Source organism: Ovis canadensis, chromosome 3, assembly GCF_042477335.2.
Source record: "Ovis canadensis isolate MfBH-ARS-UI-01 breed Bighorn chromosome 3, ARS-UI_OviCan_v2, whole genome shotgun sequence".
Lineage (NCBI taxonomy): Eukaryota > Metazoa > Chordata > Mammalia > Artiodactyla > Bovidae > Ovis > Ovis canadensis.
The window spans coordinates 173,264,363-173,284,253 of NC_091247.1; positions in this window are offsets into that span (position 1 = coordinate 173,264,363).

A 19,891-nucleotide genomic window follows, 5' to 3' on the forward strand; every position below is an offset into this window, starting at 1 on the left:
GCACTTTGATCTTGAACTGCTCAGCCTCCAAAACTGTGAGAAATAAATGTCGGCAGTTTAAGCCTCCCAGGCTATACTGTTTTGTTTTAGCAGACAAAGTAGGCTAATATAGTTATAAAAGAGAAATCAAAATATTGAAAAGAATGGTGAAATGTAAAAATCATAGTTTCACCATCCAGAGATAACATTATTGCTCTACCTCAGTACATATATATCCATATATTTATAATTATTAAAATATGATCAAACTGTACATATTCCATGTTAATAAATATAGATCCATTTTTAAAGACTCTATAGCATTCCATTCTGGGTAATATCATAATTTATTGAACCCTTCTCCTTTTAACGTACATTCAACTTTTAACTAAAAAACAGCCAAAGTTAACATCCTTTCATAAAGATCTTTATATTTGTCCATCTGTTGCCATTGTATAAATTCTTAGGGGTGAAATTGATTGGGTATAATCATGGGCACATTTTATTAATCATACATATGTCAATTTATAATTTCTACCAACAGAGTATGGGGCACCCATCTCTCATGCTCTTATCTGATAAGCAGAGGAAAAAGCTATAGCAATGTTGTTCTTTTTGTTTCCTTTTTCCCTCATAACAGATTAATACACATACATTATAGAGAGTTGAGAAAAGGATGCCATGCAGCAACTAAGCCTGTGCACCACAGCTATTGAACCTGTGCTCTAGATAGAGCCCAGGAACTGCAGCTGCTGAGCCCACATGCCCTGCAGCCTGTGCTCTGCAACAAGAGAAGCCACCACAGTGAGAAGCTGGCACATTGCAACTAGAGAAAAGGGTGCAGTAATGAAGACCAAGCACAGCCAGAAAATAGATAAATAAACAAAATTATTTTTAAAATTAATAATGGTACACCCAAGAGGTAAATCAACATTCTGCTATATATCTTTAAATGAATTTTAATGTCATGACTTTTTAATGTTGTGCTTATTCTGCAAACATACTTTTGTGTTCTTCCTTTTTCAAACTAAACCCTTTAATTGAAAGAATTATGCATGAAGAGAAAACTTTACAAATCATAACGATGAATTTTTGCAAAGTAAATGTATCTATGTAACCACCATCCAGGTCAAAACCAGAACATTATCAGCCCCTAACTCTGCCTACAAGAATTCTCCCTTGAAGTCCTTATCAGTTAAATCCCCCCAGAAGTACCCACTATTCTCACCTCTATTACCATAGATTAATTTTGTCTGGTTGTGAAATTAGATATTGTGTTCTTTCATTTCTGTTTTTTCACCCAACATACATACCCACATTGTTGCCTGTAGCTAGCAATGGTCTATTCCTTTTAATTGTTATATTGCTATATTATTACAACATTGTACCACTATTTATCTTTTCTACTGGTGATGGACATTTGAGTTGTTTCCAATTTAAGTTAATATAAATAATACTATAATAGTATTCCTCCCTAAATTCCCCTCCAATCTTCCTTTTCTGGACCACCTGATTTCCAAGGCCTACTGTACAAGTATCACCCTGGGAATTCCATTTGCCCCTATCCCTTGGCTGAATTCTTACCTGGATTCCATAGCTTCTTCATTCTTGATTTAATTTCTTATCTTTATGGATTCATCTCAGGTAGCTTCCTGAAAAAGATGCAAATGAAATACATTTTTTGATATCTCACAGGTTGGAAAACATTTTCTCTTTGAATTGTACAAGGATTGCTCTACTTTTTCTAGCCTTGTATGTTGCCAGTGTGAAGTCCAATATCATTCTCATTCTAGATCCTCGTAATCTTCAGTGTGTGTTGGGAAATTCTGTGCTACTGTGCCATCTAGTATATTTTATCCCACTCAGTTGGTTCTTTCAATGATTATACACACATTTTTTAAATCCTGGAAATTTTCATCATTATTGTTTCCATAATTTCTTTCCCTCTATTTCCCTCATTTTCCCTCATTCTAGCATTATGACAAAAAATATTACCAACTAGTTTGTATTTTGATTTAATTCTTTCGAAACCTCCTGAACCTTAAATCATTTTTTCTTTTCTTTTTGGAAGATCTCTTAACTTTATCTCCAATTACTCTATTGATTTTTTAAAATATTGTGCTAATTTATTTTTAAAGTCCAAAATTTTCTATTTTTTAAAGTAGCATCCTGTTTTTATTTATTAAAGTAAATAACTTGCTGGTTTTTTATTCATTTTTAAACTTTGTTATACATTTTTATTTCCTTTACATCCCCTTTTAAGCTGCTTTTTTGTTTTGATCTCTTTATGTAATTAGAGAACTTCCTAAAAAAATCTGTGGATTATTGGCTGTTTGTATTTGAAAATAAAGCACTAAAAGGCCATGGGCCAGTTTGACAGTTAGGAGATTTCACTGTAAAGTTATTGGGAGTGGTATTGGGTGATCCTCTAATGTTAAAGTCCACAGGTTTTTATTCTTGGGAGATTCTGTTTCCTCAAAGAGGACTCCTTTGTTGTCTTTGCTGAAGGGTATAATTCTTATAGCTAGGATTCTGTAAACAGGGGTATGAAAGATGCTGCTCTTCTCACCATTGTGTATGTGTGTGAGGAGGGAGGTGGTGGTGAGAGGTGTGTCTAACTCCAGGACTCAGGAGTTCCACTTTTCTAACAATATTGGGCAAGTCATTAATCTTTCTGAACTTCAGTTTTCTTATCAATGGTAATTCCTATTTCATAGGGTGCTATAAGAATTAGCACCCTATGAATGGGATTCCCTGGTGGCTCAGATGGTAAAGGATCTGCCTGCAATGTGGGAGACCTGGATTCGATCCCTGGGTAGGGAAGATCCCCTGCAGAAGGAAATGGCAACCCACTCCAGTACTCTTGCCTAGAAAATTCCATGGATGGAGGAGCCTGGTGGACTGTAGTCCATGGGGTCACAAAGAGTCAGACATGGCTGAGTTCACTATGAGAATTAAACCAGACACCGTGCATATAATATTGAACATACAGGTTGTATATAACCCAGTGAACATTCTAGCAGTTATCACTTTCATTGTTAATATTACAATTGCTATTATAATTATAATCAATTTCACAATGGCAAGAATCTTCTTGGATGTTATCTCGCATCTCTTAGCAAAACAACTTGCTGTAATGGTAAAAATGAGAAAGAGAAAGTATTAAAATCATATTGTCCAGAGTATAACACAATTTATTTTAAAAAGCCTCATCCAGGGACTTCTGAGGTGGCCCAGTGGTTAAAAATCCACCTGGCAATGCAGGGAACACTAGTTTAATCCCTGGTCTGGGAACAAAGATCCTGCATGCCAGGTGGCTCACTGTGGCTCAGACAGTGAAGAATCTTCTTGCAAATGCAGAAGACCTGGGTTTGATCCCTGAGTCAGGAAGATCCCCTGGATGAGGAAATGGGTACCCACTCCAGTATTCTTGCCTGGAGAATTCCATGGACAGAGGTGCCTGGTGGGCCACAGTCCAAGGGATCACGAAGTCAGACATGGCTGAGAGCCTAACACAGTAACCCAGCAATGCCATGGGGCAACGAAAATCATGGGGCCACTAAGTCAGTTATTCATAAGACAAGTAGTTTGCAAATATTTTCTATAAATGGCCAGATAGTAAATATCTTAGGATTTATGGGACAAACTCTCTCTGGCACATTTTATGACACAGTACCACAAAAGCAACCAAGGACAACTCAACAAATGGACACAGCTGTGTTCCTAATAAATCTTTATTTAAGAAATAGGTGGTGACCTAATTTGATTTGAAGACTATTAAGAAAAATTTCTTCTGTTGAAATGCTCTAGTTGGCTTAATTAGCACTGTTTCTGTAACTCTTTCTGATTCTTTCTGACTCTTTGTGACCCCATGGACTTAGCCCATCAGATTACTATGTCCATGTGATTCTCCAGGCAACAATACTGGAATGGGTTGTCATGCCCTCCTCCAAGCGTTCTTCCTGACCCAAGGATTGAGCCTGCATCTCTTATGTCTCCTGCACTGACAGGTAGTTCTTTGCCACTAGCCACCTGGAAAGCCCATTTCTGTAACGAACCTCAAATTCTCAATGGTTTATTACAATGGATGTATATTTCACTCTTGGTAGGCTGCCTTCCAATGGTGCTTTGGGGATCCTATTTCCTTCCAATTTGTGGTAATCCATCTCTTAGGGTCCCTGGGAGACCTCTGCTGGATCCTTTGCATCCAGCCAATCCCTGAGTAAAAAGATAGAATGAAGAGGATGTGGAACTTCTTATGGCCAGGCTACACTTGAACCCACTTATTAGGGACTAGGACTAATTACAAAAGAGGCTGAGAAATATAACAACTTCTTGCAAAAGAACCCAGTAAAGATTTGAAGATCAATGAACATCTAGCCAATAGATACCAAAAGAGAGAGAGAAGACTTGGAAGTAAAAAAAAAAACAAAAAAAAAAAAAAACAAGCCATTCAGCTTCTGCAGAGTATTTTCCCTCCAAAAATTCTGAACCATCCTTCAGGGATAGCTCCATAATTTGTTGGGCACAGTAAACAATGAGACCCCTTGAACAAAAACCATGTAAAAAGCTTTTCCTTCCTTCTGTCACTTCTCTAGAGCTGTCGCTGTATCTTCTTAATTTGTATTTAGCCTCTCATTATCTTGGTCATGAGGGTACTCACAAGGAAAGAGTATTCATAGGCACCCAGGACCCACCAATAATTCAGCCCATGAGGTCCATTCTTGACCCTGGCTGCCCCTGTATATACACTGAAGCCCCACTCCCCCCAGTGCCATCCCCAGGGTGAAGGAGTCAGAAGCCAAATCTCAGCCTGAGCAGATTAGCCTGCTGTGAGTCAGGACTCCAAACCCCGCTCCTGCTCTGCTGTCATCAACCTTCACTTACAAAACACACACTGAAGGATAAAATTATTGAGAATTTCAAGATGGTAACCACATAGAATTAAATGCCAAAAGGGAGTGTGAAGTCCTATATGACTGCACCGGCCATATCCCATGAGGCCAGCTCTGCTGTCCTTTCAGCCTGATCCCTTGCTGAAGGAGAAAGACCTAAAGATCCCCACTTCAAGAAGTTTAATAAGAAGTCAAACTCAGAGTTGTCAAACCCTGAGCCACTCCTCCTCCTACCCAGATTTTTTCAAACTTCTTCTCCAGAAAAGACATTACATCTTGGCCAAGATTGTGAATTTGGCCAAGAACTGAATTGGCCTTTAACAAGACAGCCCTTAGTTCTGAATTGTCTAAATTATTGCAGAGTAAGGAAATGCTAATGGACTCAGCCCTTCAACATTGCATCATTCTATTATTTTTCATACATAACATTTATTCCTATTTTAGAAGTCATATAGGTGAGCTTCAGGAAGTTAACCACCCTTTCACTATTTATTCTGTGCTAGTAACACTGCAAAAGGCACTATAGAGTTAGGGTGGAGAGTTCTGACTGACTGATATACAATTCTACTTTAAGGATTAGCTTTATGGCCTTATGCAAGATGCTGCACTTTTAAGAGTCCTCGTTTTCTCATCTGCAAAATGGATTTGAGAACATCCAATCCACACTATCACAGTGAGGATGGCAAAAATATGACATGTGTACAGATCTTGGCACGTAGTAAGCTATGCACTGCTGATAATACCAGTCATTATTACTGGGAGGTGGGGAAAATGTCTTCAGTACGCATGTGTGCTAAGTTGATTCAGTTATGTCCAACTCTTTGCACTGTATGGCCTACAGCCTGCCAGGCTGCTCTGTCCATGGGATTCTGCAGGCAAGAGTCCTGGGGTGGGTTGCCATGCCTTCCTCCAGGGGATAAACACAACCCTTAAACTGCAAGATTACAAGTTTCAAGGGAGAATAAGTTCTAAACAAAAACTGCAAAGCCAGTCAGTAAATACACAGAGTCACAATAACATGATAGATCACATGTGTTATAGGAGTCATAACGCGGTGTAGCAGTTTCTCATATGGATTTGAGATACTTGTCAGAGAGTCTTTACAGGCTCTTTCTGAGTCTGCTGGCTCCAAAGGTAAACATGTTTACATAATTTTCTTTGGGGCAGGGAGGGGCACACAATTTAAACACAAGGCCATTTGGTGGCTTAGGGATTTACAATGGGGCAATTATCTTTGTGGGTGAAATGTGAATGTGAATGCAAGCAAATAATGTAATACATGTACCTACAGTAAATAATAAAAATCAGGAAATGTAAGTGGTTTCTGGATATTGCCTTACTGCTGCCATTCAGCCAGCATTAGTTACAAGCTATAAGCTCAATGGGGAAGAGGAAGCATCCTCATAAAATAAACATTTGCCTGTAAATTTTCCAGTTGAAGGAGAGGGCAGCTCTTAGCCTGGCTACCTCCACTGCACATGACGATTGGGCATTAGTGAATCACACCGCCCGGGTCAGCCTAAAATTGTCTTATAATGAAACTGAGATATAATAGGAAGGTGTGCTATTTTTGTATTTCCAAAGAAAGAGGCCTCTCATACAGCTGTGCTCATGTGTTGAAAAGTGACCCTCAAAACAAGAAAATGATACAGGACCATCTAAGCTCTGAGATTAAAGGAGGCAAGGAGACAGTCTTGTTTCTGCTTCATGAAAAGATGTTCTCACAATAGAAATACCTCTATGGTTACCAGTAATAAGAAAAGATCAAATCAATCCTCTTTCCCTGAACTGTGGTGATCTTACACATGATTTTAAATATGGGAGCCCTACTTACCTCATCAGGTTGATTTTATTTTTGACTTCAAAAATTATCTAACTATTCTTACAGGGTCCGTGTATAAAAATACAGATGTCTGCTCGGTTCTGTAATGTCCTAGCAGAATACTGGAATTTCACTTAAATGTGGAAGATTAGAATGAACAAAACTTGCAAATTTCCTAGTGGATCACAAGGCCTGTCATATGTATGAGGATACTGTTACATAAGATATTTATATCTGACCATGAAGTGTATATGTCTGTCCTATATGTCCCCAGAAACATGTCTAAACATGTTAGATTCTCAGTGAGAATAGAGGCCATTATATTTTAAATGTGTATGCCAACACTGTATTTGTAAATGTCAAAAATTCACTTCTATTTCTGTTAGTTTCTTATGGCTGCTAAAACAAATGATCACAAGTTTAGTGGCTTAACACAACATAAATTCATTAATTCTGGAGGTCAGAAGCCTATAAATAGGTCCTGCTGCTGCTAAGTCGCTTCAGTCGTGTCCAACTCTGTGCGACCCCATAGACGGCAGCCCATCAGGCTCCGCCATCCCTAGGATTCTCCAGGCAAGAACACTGGAGTGGGTTGCCATTTCCATAGGTCCACGGGTCTACATTCCATTTAGAAGCTCTCAGGGAGAATCTCTTTCCTTGCTTTTTCCAGCTTCTAAAGGCCACCTGTGTTCTTTGATTCATGGTCCCTTTCCCTCATCCTCAAAGCCAGCTGTGCAGTATCTTCTCTTTTCTCTGACCTCTACCCTCCCTCTCATAAGGACCCTTGTGATTACATCAGACTCAACAGCATAATCCAGGGTAATCTGTCCTCCACAAAATCTCTCATTGAATAACATCTGCAAATTTTCTTTCACAGATTCACAGGTTATAGGGATTAAGGTTGTGTTTTTTCTTTTTTAATATGGACCACGTTTAAAGTCTCTATTGAATTTGTTATAATATTGTTTCTATTTTCTGTTTTGGTTTTTTCCCTGTGAAGCATGTGGTATCTTAGCTCCCCTATTAGGAAATCCAACCCGAACTCCCTTCATTGGAAAGTGAAGTCTTAACCACTGGACTGTCAGGGAAGTCCTGGTTCCAGGGATTAGAAGGGAGGCATCTTTGGGAGGACATCAACCATCCTATCACCATGCCTGTCATCACCACAGCTCTTTTTTCCACTTCATGCTTAAATGTTCATATGACTTTATATATCAGCATATAAAAAGTTCAAGATTCTTCCACGGCTTACATAAATAAACAGACCCTCTCTTGATGGCAAATCTTCCACTACCCACTCTTCCTTATCTTTCTTCCTATTCATAGTCAGGTAACTGAGCACACTAGCTACCCTACCTCTAAGACAACTTTCTTTTTTCCAGTCTTAAAATCTTCACCTGCCGCAGCCCCCACCCTCCATCAGCGTTTGGCAAAAGCCAGCCAATGACATTTCCATTGTCAAAATCCTATATCCTAACTTCTCAGGATCATCCCATACCAACGAAGCATCTTTTATTCTTCAGACTCCCTCTTCCTTGGATCTCATGATGGACATTTGTTGTTTCGTCAGCCAGGACTTTATCCTGGTATGGGCCCTTGATTTCCCTCTAGGGAACTACTCCTCTCTCCTTCAGTTTCAGTGGTGCTACATTTACCCCAGTGACTGGACTGGGCATGTGACTTAGGCCTAACCAATCAGAGTGTCATCTGTGCTTGGTCACCAGTGATTGGTTCAGGGACAGTTAAATGGCCCAATCCCAGCCAGTGAGATTCAAGTTAGTGAAGAGAGAGACTTTTTCCAGTAGGATTATAGAAGCCAGCATCCAGTTTGACACTGACCAGAGTCTGTGAATGAAGCCAATATGGAGGAGAAACATGGAAAAGAGAGAAGAAAAACCATGCTGTGATGATTTCATCTCTTGATTTAACCTAGGTTGAATTCTACCTCTGGGGGCTTTGATTATGTGAGCTAGTGTACTCCTTTCAGTTGGTTAAACCAACTTGAGCACTTTTTGGTCACTTTCAACAGAGTATCACTTGACATGGTTGCTACCATGTCATCTCTGAGGGAAGAGTAATTTAATCCCCTCATCACCCACTGCAGGAGAAGGGGACGACAGAGGATGAGATGGCTGGATGACATCACTGACTCGATGGACGTGAGTCTGAGTGAACTCCGGGAGTTGGTGATGGACAGGGAGGCCTGGCATGCTGTGATTCATGGCGTTGCAAAGAGTCGCAAAGAGTCGGACACGACTGAGCAACTGAAGTGAACTGAACTGAACCCTCTGCAGTTATTTTCTACAAAGTACAGATAGGGAGAAAAAAAAAAAAACAAACCCACAATCCAAAGCACTTAAATGGGAATTCTGATCTTTCCTCTCTTCAAAGAAAATGAAAAGGATTTAACTTGTAACCTAGACCACCTAATGCAAAGAACGAATTCATTGGAAAAACCCTGATGCTGGGAAAGATCGAAGGCAAAAGGAGAAGGCATGGCAGCTAATGAGATGGTTAGATCACCAACCCAATGCACATGAATCTGAGCAAACTCCAAGAAATAGTGGAGGACAGAGGAGCCTGGCATGCTGCGGTCCATGGGGTCGCAGAGTTGCACGTGACTGAGTAACTGAACAGCAACAGCTAGAGCTCTATGTCTGAAAATATCTCCTTTTTAATTTTCCTTTCTCTCTTAATCTCTCACATACTATAGCAGCTTGGAACCTCTCCCACTCTAGACAACTGACTCCCAACAGACTCCCAACTTCTCTCTTACAACTGCTTCCTGTCTCCTATCCCACAGTTTTTGTGAGTGCTCTTGGCTCTCATTATCCATGGATTCAGCATTTGCGAATTCAACCAATTGCAGCTCAAATATTTTTCATATGCTCAAGGGACTTGAGCATCTGTGGGTTCTGATATCTGTGGAGCAGATTCTGGAACCAATCTTTCTTGAATACAGGGGAATTGTATTTTCCCCTCTTCTTCCTCGAGCCCCATCATTTCTCAGACCAATGAGTATGACAGGCCCTCTTGCTGCCCTGTGGTCAGACTCCATAGGAAAGACCACCAATGCCCCCAAACCCCAATTTCTCCACACAGTGCCAGGGAACTCATGAAGGGTGAACCTATTCTCTAATACTTAGCGAAGAAGAAATCTTATTCTTTCATTAAATTCAACAAATGTTTTTTAACTATATTTGGAACAACTTGTTTGTGTTGAATCTATTTTTTCAGCTGCTCAGTTTAGGAAATATGAATACGGATCAAGTGTTTCCCATGAACAGTGCTTAGCATAAGCAGTCAGAAAATAACTGTTCTTATAGTGTTTGGATTTTACTTGAGGCATCCAGATGAAAAAAACATAAAAAATAAGAAAATTACATAGTACACTAGAAAGTGATAAGTGGTATAGAAAAAAAATTAGAAAGGGTGTTTTGAAAAAATAAGTTTACTCACCTTGAAATGAGAGAGAGTGTTTCACAGAGATTGCCCAATTAGTAACTGGAAGAGTTCGATCTCTTTTCTCTACACCATGCTTCCCTAATTAAAACTTATTATAAAGTCATTATGTATTAATGATAATATATGAAGTCTTTTAAATCACAATCATGCTTCTAGAATACATAGCCAGAATAACTTGGGAGTGTGCATTCGCAGGGAGAAGGCAATGGCACCCCACTCCAGTACTCTTGCCTGGAGAATCCCATGGACAGAGGAGCCTGTTGGGCTGCCGTCTATGGGGTCACACAGAGTCAGACACGACTGAAGTGTCTTAGCAGCAGCAACAGCAGCAGTACATTCACAGGGATTTTTTTTCATTTTAAAAAAGTTCTTTCTTTTTTTATTGTACAACACTAGATTTCTATTCTATATGCACTCTGTAAATACCAGACACATTTTAAATCAATTCTAGTAGTAATTTTGGATTTTACCCGATATTTAAAAGAATAAACATTTGATTGTAGAAAGCACAGTGTTCTTTATTGGAAAAATATGGGATAAATGAGAGACTCAGAAGACCTGAGATCTAGTCTGGGTTCTGTGTGTTTGGTTTTAGACAAATTATTGAGCCTTGCCTGCTTACTCAGTAAGGCCTTGAGGGAAGGGTGACTTTCATACTTAATAAGTGTAAAGTGTTAGTTGCTTAGTCATGTCTGACTCTTTGTAACCCCATGGACTGTAGCCTGTCGGGCTCCTCTGTCCATAGAATTCTCCAGGCAAGAAAACTGGAAAGGGTTGCCATTTCCTTCTTCAGGGGATCTTCCTGATCGAGGGACTGAACCCTTGCATTTATCTCTTGCATTGCAGGCAGATTCTTTATCATCTGAGGCACCAGGCAATCCCTCACTTAATAAGATGTCCTCCAAAAATGACAAGTCTGTGAAAGTGCATATAAACTTGAATATTCAATTTATAAATGCATTATTTAGACACATGTTCACTACCTGTTTTCCAAAATTGCCATAAAAATGTGTAAGGGGGAAATTCTAATTTGATCCCCCTGTTCCCTGGTGGTGCAGAGGTTAAAGCGTCTGTCTGCAATGTGGGAGACCTGGGTTCGATCCTTGGGTCTGGAAGATCCCCTGGAGAAGGAAATGGCAACCCACTCCAGTATTCTTGCCTGGAGAATCCCACAGACGGAGGAGCTTGGTGCGCTACAGTCCACGGGTCGCAAAGAGTCAGACACGACTGAGCGACTTCACTGTCACTGTTGGTGCCTATATTCAGTGGGCTGTATTCTCTACTCTGTTACTTAGCAGGTAAGATCTCCTTTTCTCCTTTAATTTTAAAGAAATCAAAGGGTGAAACTACCACTGCTTCCCTTTAGCCATTAAGTCCCATTAGTTACTGTAAAGTGTTACTAACATTAGAATGGTGCCAATAGAGCTGCTCAACACAGAGTTGCCACAAACATTCAATTTGTAAAAAAAAAAATGCGGTATCTGTGAAGCTCAACACAGCAAAGCATAATAAAATGAGATATGCCTGTATTTACTATAATATAGGCCCTAGTGAAACAAGAAATTGTTTCTCTGTTTCATTCATGGCTATGTCCTCAGCACCTAGTCAATTGCCCAGTCACATAATGGTTACTCAAAAAAGAGCTGAGTGAGTTTCCTAGATGAGCTGGAAGACTGAGGGGCAGTAGAAGCAGAGACCACAGTGAAATGCAGACCACAGGCAGAGCAGGAGAACATTGAGCCTCCTCACTACCCTCTGCCCATGAGCTGCTTTCCCATTGACGAACGAAGATTTCTTTCTTTTACATATGAGTTCTGAAACTGAAGTCGCTCCGTCGTGTCCGACTCTTTGTGATCCCATGGACTGTAGCCTACCAGGCTCCTCGGTCCATGGAATTTGCTAGGCAAGAGTACTGGAGTAGATTGCCGTTTCCTTCTCCAGGGGATCTTCCCAACCCAGAGATTGAAGCTGGGTCTCCTGCACAGCAGGCAGATGCTTTACCGTCTGAGCCACCAGGGAAGCCCCCTAATCTTTGAGTCTGGCTTTTCAAATGGAAGAAAATGAGGTTCCAGAGAACATAAAAGCAAATATCACATTGGATGAGTCAGTCTGAGCCTATTAGAGTTGACAGTTGAGGAACCTGATTATGAAACCTGATTATCCAGCTGGGGCTCAGGGTGTGGTCAAAGTCCCTTTCATCAGGCAGTGAAAAAGTCACACAATTGAAAATACACAGCAGAGTCAATATATATCCATCTCCACATAGAATTAGTGCCAAAACTGAACATTAGCACATTTGCATTCAGCTTAAAAAAAAAAAAAAAAAAGAAAAGAAGGAGAGAGAGAGAGGGAAAGGAAGGAAGGAAGAGTACGGAGCAGCTCTCTAGATCTTGGTCCCACACGGTGCTGAATGCAACACTTTAAGGGTGCACAGGCACTGCCTTGCTGTGAGAGCCAGAAAGGACTTACACAAAAGGAAGGTTAAACCCCAGGAAACAAGGAAAGGCATGAACATCTAATTTCCTTCGATTTGGCACAATGCTAAATAAAACCCAGCAAGAACTAAAGTGCACAGGACCACTCTGGCAGCAGGGGAGGAGAATCTAACACTTACAAACAAGCATCTTTCAGAAACTCAAATTTTGTTGCTTAATAGTTTGTAGTTGAGGCATGGAAATTTTTAGTACTGATTTATTTATCCATACTCCCATCCATTTAATAAATTCAAATCATGTGTCCTGTGCTGGGGTAGGTACAGGATGTAATAGGTAACCAAGATATGTTTTGTCTTTGTGAGGACTTTCACTCTACATGGGAGAGATAGTAAAAAAAAAAAAAAAAAAAAAAGAATAATCAGATTCTAAGCCCTTTTTAAAAAACAGGTAATTCTAGAAGCCTAGTATCCTGGGCCTTCTGTAACAAATTGTCACAAACTTGCTGTCTTAAAACAACAGAGATTTGTTTTCTCACAGCCTTCAAAGTTAGAAGCCTTGAAATCAGGGTTTCAGCAAGGACATAATTTTTCTGAATGCTCTAGGACAGAGGGCTTCCTTGATTCTTTCAGGGTCTGGGGGCTCAAGGTGTTCTCTAACTTGTGGTTCAGTTCAGTTCAGTTCAGTCGCTCAGTTGTGTCCGACTCTTTGTGACCCCATAAATCGCAACACACCAGGCCTCACCTAGAGCCAGACATCCTGGAGTGTAAAGTCAAGTGGACCTTAATAAGCATCACTATGAACAAAGCTAGTGAAGGTGGTGGAATTCCAGCTGAGCTACTTCAAATCCTAAAAGATGATGCTGGGAAAGTGCTGCACTCAATATGCCAGCAAATTTAGAAAACTCAGTAGTGGGCACAAGACTGGAAAAGGTCAGTCTTCATTCCAATCCCAAAGAAAGGCAATGCCAAAGAATGCTCAAACTACTGCACAATTGCACTCATCTCAGTTCAGCTCAGTTCAGTCGCTCAGTCGTGTCCAACTCTTTGTGACCCCATGAACCGCAGCACACCAGGCCTCCCTGTCCATCACCAGCTCTCCAGAGTTCACTCAGACTCACGTCCATCGAGTCCATGATGCTATCCAGTCATTTCATCCTCTGTCGTCCCCTTCTCCTCCTGCCTCCAATCCCTCCTAGCATCAGAGTCTTTTACAATGAGTCAACACTTCGCACGAGGTGGCCAAAGTACTGGAGCTTCAGCTTTAGCATCATTCCTTCCAAAGAAATCCCAGGGCTGATCTCCTTCAGAATGGACTGGTTGGATCTCCTTGCAGTCCAAGGGACTCTCAAGAGTCTTCTCCAACACCACACTTCAAAAGCATCGATTCTTCGGTGCTCAGCCTTCTTCACAGTCCAACTCTCACATCCATACAAGACCACTGGAAAAACCATAGCCTTGACTAAACGGACCTTTGTTGGCAAAGTAATGTCTCTGCTTTTGAATATGCTATCTAGGTTGGTCATAAACTTTCTTCCAAGGAGTAAGCGTCTTTTAATTTCATGGCTGCAATCACCATCTGCAGTGATTTGGGAGCCCCAAAAATAAAGTCTGACACTGTTTCCACTGTTTCCACTTTTTCCCCATCATTTCCCGTGAAGTGATGGGACCAGATGCCATGATCTTCGTTTTCTGAATGTTGAGCTTTAAGCCAACTTTTTACTCTCCACTTTCACTTTCATCAAGAGGTTTTTTAGTTACTCTTCACTTTCTGCCATAAGGGTGGTGTCATCTGCATATCTGAGGTGATTGATATTTCTCCCGGCAATCTTGATTCCACCTTGTGCTTCTTCCAGCCCAGCGTTTCTCATGATGTACTCTGCATAGAAGTTAAATCAGCAGGGTGACAATATACAGCCTTGACATACTCCTTTTCCTATTTGGAACCAGTCTGTTGTTCCATGTCCAGTTCTAACTGTTGCTTCCTGACCTGTATACAGGTTTCTCAAGAGGCAGGTCAGGTGGTCTGGTATTCCCATCTCTTTCAGAATTTTCCACAGTTTATTGTGATCCACACAGTCAAAGGCTTTGGCATAGTCAATAAAGCAGAAATAGATGTCTTTCTGGAACTCTCTTGCTTTTTTGATCCAGAGGATGTTGGCAATTTGATCTCTGGTTCCTCTGCCTTTTCTAAACCAGCTTGAACATCTGGAAGTTCACGGTTCATGTATTGCTGAAGCCTGGCTTGGAGAATTTTGAGCATTACTTTACTAGTGTGTGAGATGAGTGCAATGTGTGGTAGTTTGAGCATTTTTTGGCATTGACTTTCTTTGCATGGTTATATAACCCCAATCTCTGCCTCCTCTTCAAATGGCCTTTTCCTCCTCTCCATCTGTCTCTCCTCTCTGTATTTCTTATAGACACATTAGGCATTGGATTTAGCACCCACCTAGATAAACCAGTACTCTTGCCTGGAAAATCTCATGGACGGAGGAGCCTGGTGGGCTGCAGTCCATGGGGTCATTGAGGGTCGGACACGACTGAGCGACTTCACTTTCACTTTTCATTTGCATGCATTGGAGAAGGAAATGGCAACCCACTCCAGTGTACTTGCCTGGAGAATCCCAGGGACTGGGATGCCTGATGGACTGCCATCTATGGGGTTGCACAGAGTCAGACAGGACTGAAGCAACTTAGCAGCAGGAGCAGCAGATAAACCAGGATGCCTCACCTCAAGATATTTAACTTAGTTACATCTGCAAAGACTGTTACAAATAAGATCATATTCTCAGGTTCCAGGATGTGGACAGGTTCCAAGACCACCTGCTACATTCAACCCACTACAAGTAGTCTATGTGAATAATAAGAATAATATTAGGAAAGCCCCCCACACACACACACACCTGGAGGAAGGAACATTTGAAATGATGTATAGAAAATGTAGGAGTTATACAGGCAAAGTTGGAGCAGTGTGTTGTCATTCTAGGAAAAGAGAACAGCATGAGCTAAAATTTAAAGACTTATAAAGATGCTGGGAAAGACTGAAGGCAAAATAAGAAAAGGGTGGCAGAGAATGAGAAGGTTAGATAGGATCACCAACTCAATCGGCATGAATTTGAGCAAACTCCAGGAGATAGTGAAGGACAGGGAAGCCTGATGTCCTGCAGTTCATGGGCTCGCACAGTCAGACAAAACCCAGTGACTATAAACTATAAAGACATATAGAGTGAAGACAAGTGACAGCAAGCAACTTCAGGGTAACCTGCATCTAGGTGGTAACCTGAGTAAAGAAGAGCAGTGAAAGCTGAGGCTGGAAGTGGAGGCAGTAGCCAACCCATGGAGGCATCATGGCACACCATGGAGCTTGACCTGTCGGTCAGTAGTTCAGCTCATGTTTTCACAGCTGTCAGCCCAACTATCGGTCAAGTGTTGGAGTGGCTACACTCCATCCATACTGAACTTCCAACTTTTCAAACTGGACATGCTCATTCTCACCTCTAGGTTTTGCTTCTTGCTCTTTATTCTGCCAGGAACGCTGAGTATAAATAAGGAAAACAAGATTTAGAGTGATCATGGAATCAGGACACAACCCCAGATGTTCTGCCTCCAAAATCACTTATTTGTCCAAACTACTACATTACAACTCCAAATAAGACATTGCAGGTATAAATGGTAGGTTTTGTACCTGCATTCTATATTTGAAAGTAGCTGAAAGCAGCAAAAACTTCAAATAATAGTGACAAGAGGGGAGTTTTTCTCCCTCAAGTAAATAAGGAACTGGCATGGTAACTCTGCTGTCTAAAAGTCCTCAGGACTTTCTTGGTGGTCCAGTGGTTAGGACACTGTGCTTTCCCTGCAGGGTACACAGGTTCAATCCCTAGTTCAGGAACTAAGATACCACATGCCACATGGCAAAAATAAATAAATAAAATCCTCAGTAACCAAGCTCCTTCCACTCCCTTGAGTATGGGTCTGTCCTCATAGTAAAAAGTGGCTTCTAGAAAGCCTGCTCTCAGGTTTCTGCCACAAGCACGAGAATGGATGAAAAGAAAGAACAATGGACATAGGGCACCCACCAGATGATATGTAAGGCAAGCTTGTGAAAGCCACCCATGACATTGCTGTGTCTGTCTTAGGCAAGAATGCCCACCTTCCCCTAGCCCTCCTGTCTTTTGTGGCAGGAGTCAGGAGAAAGCATCACGTGCTCCAGATGACTCTCTCCTGCCCCTGTCTGTACACCACTATTGGCAGGAATGAAGAGGGGATCCCAGAGCTCTGTGTACTCCTAGCTGAACATCACTGTGCCCTCATCTAATCACCCAGTCTCACCACCACTCTCTGCCCTGTCATCATCTCAGCATGCCTGTTACCCTGTATACATCAGTCACCACAAGAACCCCTGAATTCCAGGCTAGACTTCATCCTCAGGACTCTACTTCTTGCTCAACTTTATGGACAGTAAGGGAACACCCACCTCATCTGTCACTTACTATCCTCCTACCTTGCTTCATTTTTCTTCATAGCACTTTTCATCACCTGAAACAATATCTTTTAACTTGTCTCTTTCTTCCTAGTAGACTGTAAACTCCATGGGAGGCAGGGGTCGGGATTATTGGAATTTTCTTTATTCTCTGCTCTATCTCTAGATTCCAGACCACTGTAGGTGCTCAGTAACTATTCATTGAATGAATGAATGAATCTCCCTGGTCAGGACTTATTCACACAACAAGACCTGCAAGGGAAACTAGGGGATATTGTCTTTATGCAAGCGATCATAAGCTTTGCTAAAACTTGGAAGGAGGCAAGAATAGGAATTGTGGAACAATCAGTAACCCCTACTGGAGAGAGCATATGCTAAGTGATCTTACATAAACCTTATAAATGAGTTTTTGGAGAAGGAAATGGCAACCCACCCCAGTATTCTTGCCTGGAGTATCCCCATGGATAGAGGAGCCTGGTGGGCTAGTCTATGGGGTCGCAAAAGAGTCAGACATGACTTAGTGACTAAACAACAAAGAAATAAATTTACCTTCACTAAAACAAAACATAAAAATATTTTATGTTTTATATTATACAAACAAAATAAAAATAAGTTTAAAATAAAAAAAATAAAAATACATAAATAAAAGCATGCAAAAATTATGTGACTAATGAGTTTTGGTGACAGAAAGCCCTGTCAGGAAAAGGAAGAAAAATAGATATATACATACATACATACATACATACATACATATATATATATATATATATATATATATATATATATATATCTTGAGCAAATTGGTGCTCAAGGAAATGACAGAAATTACTCTGGGACAAGAAATTCATTAAGTGTCAAAATGAGAGCCAGAACTTTAGATTTTGTCTTCTCCCGGGTATACCATGGAAGTTCTTGTCATTCAGTTGGATTGTTTTGACTTTCCATAGACAGAGACATGTGGGGAGAGAGAGATGACTCTATTTGTGGTCAGAAAATCCATATCCTTCCAACAGGACTAAAGAGTAAGAGGTGAAGACAGCTCAGGAGAAACGAGAGGCCAGGAAATTCTGAATTTGTGAGCTCTTATGTTTGAGGTGAAAACACATCTAATGTTCCATTAATGACTGTTGGAGTCCAGCTAGTTCTCGATTTCATTCTGTTCATCTAATACCTTATCTGCTATATTATTTACTTTATTGAATATTGCATCTATACATTTAAATGTGACCTTTTCCACTGGAATCCTAGATAAATTTCCAGGTTCATTTGTGTTGGCTAATTGCCTATACATTTTTGAAAATGAATTAAAAAAAAAAAAAGGAAGAGTCATCTTTCTATCTTTTCCAGATCCTCTCATACAATCTAAGTGTTATAGAGTATTGACGATGGTGCTGGTGATGTGTGAGTCTGAGCCAAACTCAGTTTTCTCTGGTTCAGATGTTGAGTCTAAGGAAGTGCTGACAAGCAGGAGTGAAAAAAAAAGAAAGTTGGCACTTCTTTTGGTAAGCTATTTGATATGTGCGACCATTATTATTTTAGAAAGAAGAGTGGTTTCCTGTAACAGATCCAATCCTCTCTACCCACCCCACCACTACCACATACAGATGTAACATCATCACCTTGCCTGAAGTCCTGAAAGCAATTACCACTAAGAAAGAAAGAAGCTCTAGGACCACTTGTGTCTTCATGCTGTGAAGTTTACAAAGAAAGGGGACAGGGTCTTTCTAACACAGCCATCTGATCCCACCTCATCAAGGAAGCAGGATTTGAGTGGTACTACCATAGCAAGGGAATGGCAACCTACTCCAGTATTCTTGCCTGGAGAAGCTCATGGGCAGAGGAAACTGATGGGCTACAGTCTATGGGGTCTCAAAGAGTCAGACATGACTGAGCAACTAAGACAGTTTGCCATAGCATTTTATTTTCCTTCCAGAGTCCTTACTTTGTTACACAGTAATTCCTCCACTAATAGTCTTCACCTGCCTGCCATGTGCTCCGTGAGGGAAGATCTGTCTCTATCTTCTCATCTAGTTATCTCCAAATCTTCTAAAGAGCCTGGATATTCAATAAATATTATTTTATTGAGTCAATTCAATTCACAGCTAAAAGGAAGAATGTGAGGGTTAAAGTGAGTGGGGGCACAGAAAGCATCAAGGTTAAGGAAGGACTATGTTAACAAAGAAAAAAATGGTTGAATACGAGCTCAACAAAATGTAAACATCTGCCCACTGAAATTTAGGTCTTCATAATCAGATGATCTCAGTTTATAACTTATTTTCTTTTAATTTAAGGCAAGATATATTTCTTTAGCATGCAAACTATATAAAGGGAATCTAAACAACTTAAGCTTTTGTTGTTATAGCATTGATTTGGGTCAGTGTCATTTTAAGCTTCACAGGAGATAGAAAGAAGCATAAACTGGTTGTCATAGAAATTAGGAAATGATTCAGATTCTTAAAAAAGCTTGATTGGAATTTGGAACTGACTTGCAATTCAATATATTTTTAGTTGATGTTGAAGCCAAACTCAAAACGAAATCTATCAGTTAATTAAGTGTATTGAAGAATTTTTAATTAGATTTCATCAAAAGAATTGCTGTGATGAAATAATGGTATCCTATTTAGCACATTTTCTCAAGTTCCTGTCCCTATCCACCCCCCACCATCACTTTACTCCAGCTTTTCCTAACCCTTCAAACAAAAAGAGACAAAAACAAATAAAACAACCTTTATGAATTTATGGGAAAGCTGTAACCTCCTGCCTTATTTCTTACAGGTCACTTTTGTCGTTCAGTCACTAAGTCATGTCCAGCTCTTTGC